Source organism: Hypomesus nipponensis, chromosome 21, assembly GCF_054491055.1.
Source record: "Hypomesus nipponensis isolate SF chromosome 21, ASM5449105v1, whole genome shotgun sequence".
In the NCBI taxonomy this organism is placed as follows: domain Eukaryota; kingdom Metazoa; phylum Chordata; class Actinopteri; order Osmeriformes; family Osmeridae; genus Hypomesus; species Hypomesus nipponensis.
This window is the reverse complement of record NC_140381.1, coordinates 204056-211300: the sequence shown is the minus strand read 5'-3', so window position 1 is coordinate 211300 and position 7245 is coordinate 204056. Positions and strand designations below refer to the sequence as shown.

Genomic DNA, 7245 nt, shown 5'->3' with positions numbered 1-7245 from the left:
TGTAATCTAAACTATTCACACACTCTCACACACACTGTCTCTCTCTCCCACACCACTGCACACCTCTCTCACCCTAACCCAGTGGGTTTCAACCCTGGTCCTAAAGGCCCGTCTGCTCTGCATGTTCTAGATGTTTCCCTGCTCCAACACATCTGATTCTAATGAATGTTCTTTATCAGGCTTCTGCTGGGCTAGATAACAACCCAGTCATTAGAATCAGCAGTGTTGGAGCAGGGAAACATCTAGAACATGCAGGACAGTCACCCCTGAGGACCAGGATTGAACATCCCATGATCTAACCTTTTTAGGGTAGGGAACAAAGGACACCCCTAACTGTCTTCTCCCCCACTAGACGGTGTATGTGTGTGTTACACAAGGTTTTGTGGAGGAGCAAGAGATAAAAGAAGAGAGAGAGAAAGAGAAAGAGAGGGAGATTAATAAAGTTACCTCGCAACATTTGGCCTTGACTACTGGAAATGATGTAATTATTTAAAAGACCAGACACACAAACACCTCGACAGACACACACACACACAAAATCTGGCAAATACACACACCCCAACAGACACACACAATCTGTCGGCCAGAGAGAGAGACAAGGTTGGTAGGGTTAGAAACTGACACCAGGAGATTATGCAGATCATAAAGATCAACATGAACACAAATTGCTGTTTCATTTTTAGTCAGACTTTTGATTCCATAAGTGCTTGTACACAAAAGTGCTGTTGTGCTTTTTCTGTAAAAACCTGAAATAGTTATCTTCTGTGAATACCTCCACTAACCCTAACCTCCAGTATTCTCTACCCTTCCACTTCTCTACCCCTCCACCTCTCTACCCTCCACCTCTTTACCCTCCACCTCTCTACCCTCCACCTCTCTACCCCTCTACCTCTCTACCCTCCACCTCTCTACCCCTCCACCTCTCTACCTCTCTACCCCTCCACCTCTCTACCCCTCCACCTCTCTACCCCTCCGCCTCTCTACCCCTCCACCTCTCTACCTCTCTACCCCTCCACCTCTCTACCCCTCCACCTCTCTACCTCTCTACCCTCCACCTCTCTACCCCTCCACGTCTCTACCTCTCTACCTCTCTACCCCTCCACCTCTCTACCCTCCACCTCTTTACCTTCCACCTCTCTACCTCTCTACCCCTCCACCTCTCTACCCTCCACCTCTTTACCCTCCACCTCTTTACCTCTCTACCTCTCTAGCCTCCACCTCTCTACCTCTCTACCCCTCCACCTCTCTACCCTCCACCTCTTTACCCTCCACCTCTCTACCTCTCTACCTCTCTAGCCTCCACCTCTCTACCCCTCCACCTCTTTACCCTCCACCTCTCTACCTCTTTACCTTCCACCTCTCTACCTCTCTACCTCTCTACCCCTCCACCTCTCTACCCTCCACCTCTTTACCTTCCACCTCTCTACCTCTCTACCCCTCCACCTCTCTACCCTCCACCTCTTTACCCTCCACCTCTTTACCTCTCTACCTCTCTAGCCTCCACCTCTCTACCTCTCTACCCCTCCACCTCTCTACCCTCCACCTCTTTACCCTCCACCTCTCTACCTCTCTACCTCTCTAGCCTCCACCTCTCTACCCCTCCACCTCTTTACCCTCCACCTCTCTACCTCTTTACCTTCCACCTCTCTACCTTCCACCTCTGTACCTCTCCACCTCTCCACCTCTCCACCTCTCCACCTCTCCACCTCTCCACCTCTCTACCCCTCCACCTCTTTACCTTTCACCTCTCTACCTTCCACCTCTCTACCTCTCCACCTCTCCACCTCTCCACCTCTCTACCCCTCCACCTCTTTACCTTTCACCTCTCTACCTCTCTACCTCTCTAGCCTCCACCTATCTACCCCTCCACGTCTCTACCCTCCACCTATTTACCCTCCACCTCTCTACCTCTCTACCTCTCTACCTCTCTACCTCTCTACCCCTCCACCTTTCTACCCTCCACCTCTCTACCATCCACCTCTTTACCCTCCACCTCTCTACCCTCCACCTCTCTACCTCTCTACCTCTCTACCCCTCCACCTCTCTACCTCTCTACCTCTCTACCCTCCACTTCTCTACCCCTCCACCTCTCTAACCCTCCACCTCTCTATCTCTCCATCCTTCCATCTCTCTCCAGCCCTTAACTCCATCCTCTATCCCTTCAGGGAGTCTTCACAGGAGGGGGAGAAGGGGAATCTAAGAATAACAGCAGCAGTGAGTTACACTCCATCTTTATTGTTGTTAAGTCTCAGTCAAGTGTTGAACTCCCTCTAGTGGCCAGGCCTCATTACTGCAGCTCTCCCTGGTGGCCAGGCCTCATCCTTTGTTCATTGTCAAACACAAGATAACATAGTGAGTTCCAAACAGTGCAGACAAGTTAAATGCAGGGTAGGTAAGTTGGGCGAACCAAGACATTTTAGCTTGATATCAAAATATCCTGCCCCTCCCTTCCGAGCCACAGATGAACACGCTCCCTGATGCCACCCAGTCCCACCTTAATGACATAATAAAACCTCTTTATTATGTAACTCCAGTACCTCCTGCTGACTCTAGCCTTAATGACTGGTCATGTTTATTACAGTCCTGCAACACCCATAGATAAAGGACTGCTTTCATGTTACTGTCAGATCTTTAGATGAACTGGGCTATCAGGATTTATTTCAGCAAATATGATTAAAAAAAAAGTGCTTCTCAACAACATTTACTATCCTGCCTTTGACCTAAAATATCAAATATCTAGATAGTTAGACTACGACACAAAAATACACACAACCTGATCTCACACACAAACACTCCACACACCCATGATATAACACACACACACACACAAGAATTTCAGTTAGTGTGTGTGCATTTCAGAAAGGAGAGTTCATTCCCAGCTTTGTGTCAAACTGCAACTTCTGTCTCTTCTGGTACCGGACTCTGAGTCTGCAACAAACACACAGAAGGTCCTGAACATGCTAAAGATGGGATGTCTGAAATACAAGATTGAAAATGGGAGGTCTGTCCATCCTAGTGTTAGTGCAAGTGTGTGTCTGGTGTGAGTGTGTGTCTGGTGTGAGTGTGTGTCTGGTGTGAGTGTGTGTCTGGTGTCAATGTGTGTACCTGATCTCGTGAAGTTTGATGGCTTCGTTGATGCAGAGAAGGGGGGGCAGCCAGAGTCCCCCCAACAGCCACGTCTCCATGGGAACGTCCCCCAGGGAAAAGGGGGAGGGGTCAGACCCTAGAAGCCGAGGACCCGTAGTCACGGTGATGTGGAGAAGGGGTCTGGGAGGCCAGTAGGACAGGGTCAGAGAGTGTGTCTGCCTGTATGAGGTGTGTGTGTGGGTGTGTAGTGTGTCAGTGTGTGTATAGTGTGTGGGTGTGAATGTGTGTGTAGTGGGTGTGTGTGTATTGTGTGTATAGTGTGTTGGTGTGTGTGTGTCTCACAGTCACAGCAGGGTTAGGGTCCAGTGGTGTATAATGTGAATAGTAGTGTACAGTGTATAGTGTACAGTATACAGTGTATAGTGTACAGTATACAGTGTACTTTAAACAATCCCTCCAAACTCACCTTTTCAACCTCGCCTTCACCTGAACATCCCCTGCTCCCTTCTCTCCACTACTAGACTTATATGTTAGCTTTTCTTTATAAAGTTCTGTTTGTCTGTTTTGCTCAATCCTTTGTCTTTATATTTTACTGTTGTCTTGTTTTGCTTGTCTTCACACTTGTAAAGCAACTTTGGGTATTTAGAAAAGCGCTACAAAAAAATGAATGATTATTGTTATTATTATTACAGTGTATAGTGTATAGTGTACATAAATGTACAGTCTAGTATAGTGCCTCACAGCAGTAGCAGGGTCAGGGTCCAGTAGTGGTTCTTCAGGGGACTCTGCTTCCAGAGGGGGGCTGAGCGATGGACATGACTCAGAGATGCACACACTGTACACACACACACACACACACGCACACACACACACGCACACACACACGCACACACACACGCACACACACACGCACACACACACACGCACACACACAATTTGATAAGCCATATGACATTTTTTAAATATGCCTTGCTGCCATGAAGTCCAGACTACAGAAACAAAAATGTGAAGCAAAACGTTTTTTATTTTTACCTGTTTGTGTAGATGTGTGTGTATGTGTGTAGATGTGTTTGTGTAGATGTGTGTGTATGTATGTAGATGTGTTTGTGTAGATGTGTGTGTGTCTTACTAGCAGTGAGCAGAGTAAAGAAAGATGTGACATGCTGGGCCAGAGAGAGACCATCTGATTGGAGACCAAACCAGTCAGGTGACCAGGAAGAAGTGTTGCTGCAGGAGACAAGTAAGTAGCTAGTTACCTCTGGGGACAGGGTATGTGTGTGTGTATCTCTGGGGACAGGATGTGTGTGTATCTCTGGGGACAGGGTGTGTGTGTACCTCTGGGGACAGGGTGTGTGTGTACCTCTGGGGACAGGGTGTGTGTGTACCTCTGGGGACAGAGTGTGTGTGTCTGTACCTCTGGGACAGGGTGTGTGTGTATCTCTGGGGACAGGGTGTGTGTGTACCTCTGGGGACAGGGTGTGTGTGTACCTCTGGGTACAGGGTGTTTACCTCTGGGGACAGGGTGTGTGTGTACCTCTGGGGACAGGGTGTGTGTGTACCTCTGGGGACAGGGTGTGTGTGTGTGCGTGTACCTCTGGGGACAGGGTGTGTGTGTACCTCTGGGTACAGGGTGTGTGTGTACCTCTGGGGACAGGGTGTGTGTGTACCTCTGGGGACAGGGTGTGTGCGGTCTCAGGGCAGCGTGGGTGCAGAGACCGTGCAGGGTGATGGTGAAGCAGGCCAGGAGGACAAACACACTCAGACCAAACCTGCCAAGAAAACACACCACAAACACACGCTGGGTCTGCACACACACTCATCATACACACACACACACACACAGAGACATTCACACACACATGCACATGTTTAAAACAAATCAAATCGAACTTTTTCTACTTTTTTCTAGATTTTTAAAAGATTAGCAGAACACCAGGGTTTAGGGTTATCGTCATGTATAAAGCAGGGGCGTGGCCAGTATTGGGCCAGGGCGACACTGGCCCGCCCACATTACTCACTGGCCCGCCCAGGCAAGTTTGATCAAAATGCACTTTTAGTACATTTTTATTATGCAAATGTATTTAAGAAGATATATTAATATAAACTGGATTTATAGTTGACTGGTGTGTGTGTTTAATTTGTTTTCGGAATAAAATGGAACTGTTGAAGCAAGTTGTAGAACTATAAGAGGTGGCTATGATTGCTAGGGGTTCCAAAGACTCTGGGCGGCCTTTAGCCAGCTGACTTTGCTAGAATAGCTGCTTTTAAGCCAATGTACTAACATCGCCACAATAATGGCTAAACAAGTGACCTGCCCAGGACAGCTTTTTTTTTTTTTTTTCTATGCGTTCCACTATGCTGGTTTTCCAGCCTTTTGAGGTCTGTTGGTTGAACATGATGTTTAGATAGTGTTTTGTTGTTCCCTTTGCTGAAATTGTAAAGTAAAGGTATCATTGTTTTTGCAGTTGGTCTATTATTTTTTTGTACTCTCTAACACCGTGTCGTAACTGGATGCGAGCGTACGACTGTCGCGTAGCATCGGGCTCTCTCTGTCCACACTGTATCCGTCAAATTCACCTCTGTTAAGTAAACTAACCACGTGCTAGACTAGAGCTTTCAACGCAAGCGTCAATTTTATTTTTATAGAAACAGGGCGTCCAACAAAAATTTCAGCCAAAATGGAGCGTTAATTATTATTTAAGTCTTTTTTTTCTAGGAAAAATTACAGGCCCACTCACTTTTGCACTGGCCCGCCCAAATTACAATTTCTGCCTACGCCGCTGGTATAAAGAAATCACCAGGGGTTAGGTTTATCCTCATGTATAACATATTGTATCATAGTCATAGTTGTCACAGTTGAATAAGGACAGTTCGTGGGGTAGAAAGGTAGTGGGTAAAATGGACATACAGAACCTCAAAGTCCATTGACACCTCTTTCCTATGCAAATCTCACAATTTGAAACTACCGCTGTAAAATGGTTGGTTTCCAAAAAGCCACATTTGTGACATTTGTGCCGCTGCTCTGTGTTTTTTCACAGGAATTACAAAGAAGAAAATGTTGACTTTTTTCAAGGATATTGAAAATGGACCACGGTCGTAAATGCAGGGTTCCAGTCTGTACAGGGAATGCTGACACTTTTCATAGTCTTCCCAAAGAACCCAAACACTCAATGGGCATGGCTGATATTTGTCTATAAGAAGATAGAAGGGTAGGTAGAGGGTAGATAGGGGTAGGTGGGGGTAGTCAGGGGTAGCAGGGGTAGGTAGAGGTAGATAAGGGTAGGTAGAGGCAGATAAGGGTAGGTAGAGGCAGATAAGGGTAGGTAGAGGTAGATAAGGGTAGGTAGAGGGTAGATAAGGGAAGGTAGAGGTAGATAAGGGTAGTTAGAGGGTAGATAAGGGTAGGTAGAGGGTAGATAAGGGTAGGTAGAGGTAGACAATGGTAGGTAGAGGGTAGATAAGGGTAGGTAGAGGTAGATAAGGGTAGGTAGAGGTAGATAAGGGTAGGTAGAGGGTAGATACGGGTAGGTAGAGGTAGATAAGGGTAGGTAGAGGGTAGATAAGGGTAGGTAAGGGTAGATAAGGGTAGAAAGAGTTGGATAAGGGTAGGTAGAGGGTAGATAAGGGTAGGTAAGGGTAGGTAAGGGTAGAAAGAGTTGGATAAGGGTAGGTAGAGGGTAGATAAGGGTAGGTAAAGGTAGATAAGGGTAGGTAGAGGGTAGATAAGGGTAGGTAGAGGGTAGATAAGGGTAGGTAGAGGGTAGGTAAGGGTAGATAAGGGTAGAAAGAGTTGGATAAGGGTAGGTAGAGGGTAGATAAGGGTAGGTAAGGGTAGGTAAGGGTAGAAAGAGTTGGATAAGGGTAGGTAGAGGGTAGATAAGGGTAGGTAAAGGTAGATAAGGGTAGGTAGAGGGTAGATAAGGGTAGGTAGAGGGTAGATAAGGGTAGGTAAGGGTAGATAAGGGTAGAAAGAGTTGGATAAGGGTAGGTAGAGGGTAGATAAGGGTAGATAAGGGTAGAAAGAGTTGGATAAAGGTAGGTAGAGGGTAGATAAGGGTAGGTGGAGGGTAGATAAGGGTAGATAGAGGGTAGATAAGGGTAGATAGAGAGTAGATAAGGGTAGGTAGAGGGTAGATAAGGGTAGGTACAGGGTAGATA

At 46.9% G+C, this 7245-nt stretch overlaps 1 long non-coding RNA gene across 1 annotated transcript; it reads right to left on the bottom strand.

Annotated features, from left to right (window-relative positions):
* Nucleotides 1-2239: 2239 nt before the first annotated feature.
* LOC146237190 (uncharacterized) lies at nucleotides 2240-3235 on the bottom strand. Its single transcript, XR_014740545.1, has 3 exons — nucleotides 3106-3235; nucleotides 2803-2928; nucleotides 2240-2321 (listed from the first exon to the last, which is right to left on the bottom strand). It is a non-coding gene; the product is annotated as an uncharacterized LOC146237190 (long non-coding RNA).
* Nucleotides 3236-7245: the final 4010 nt, after the last annotated feature.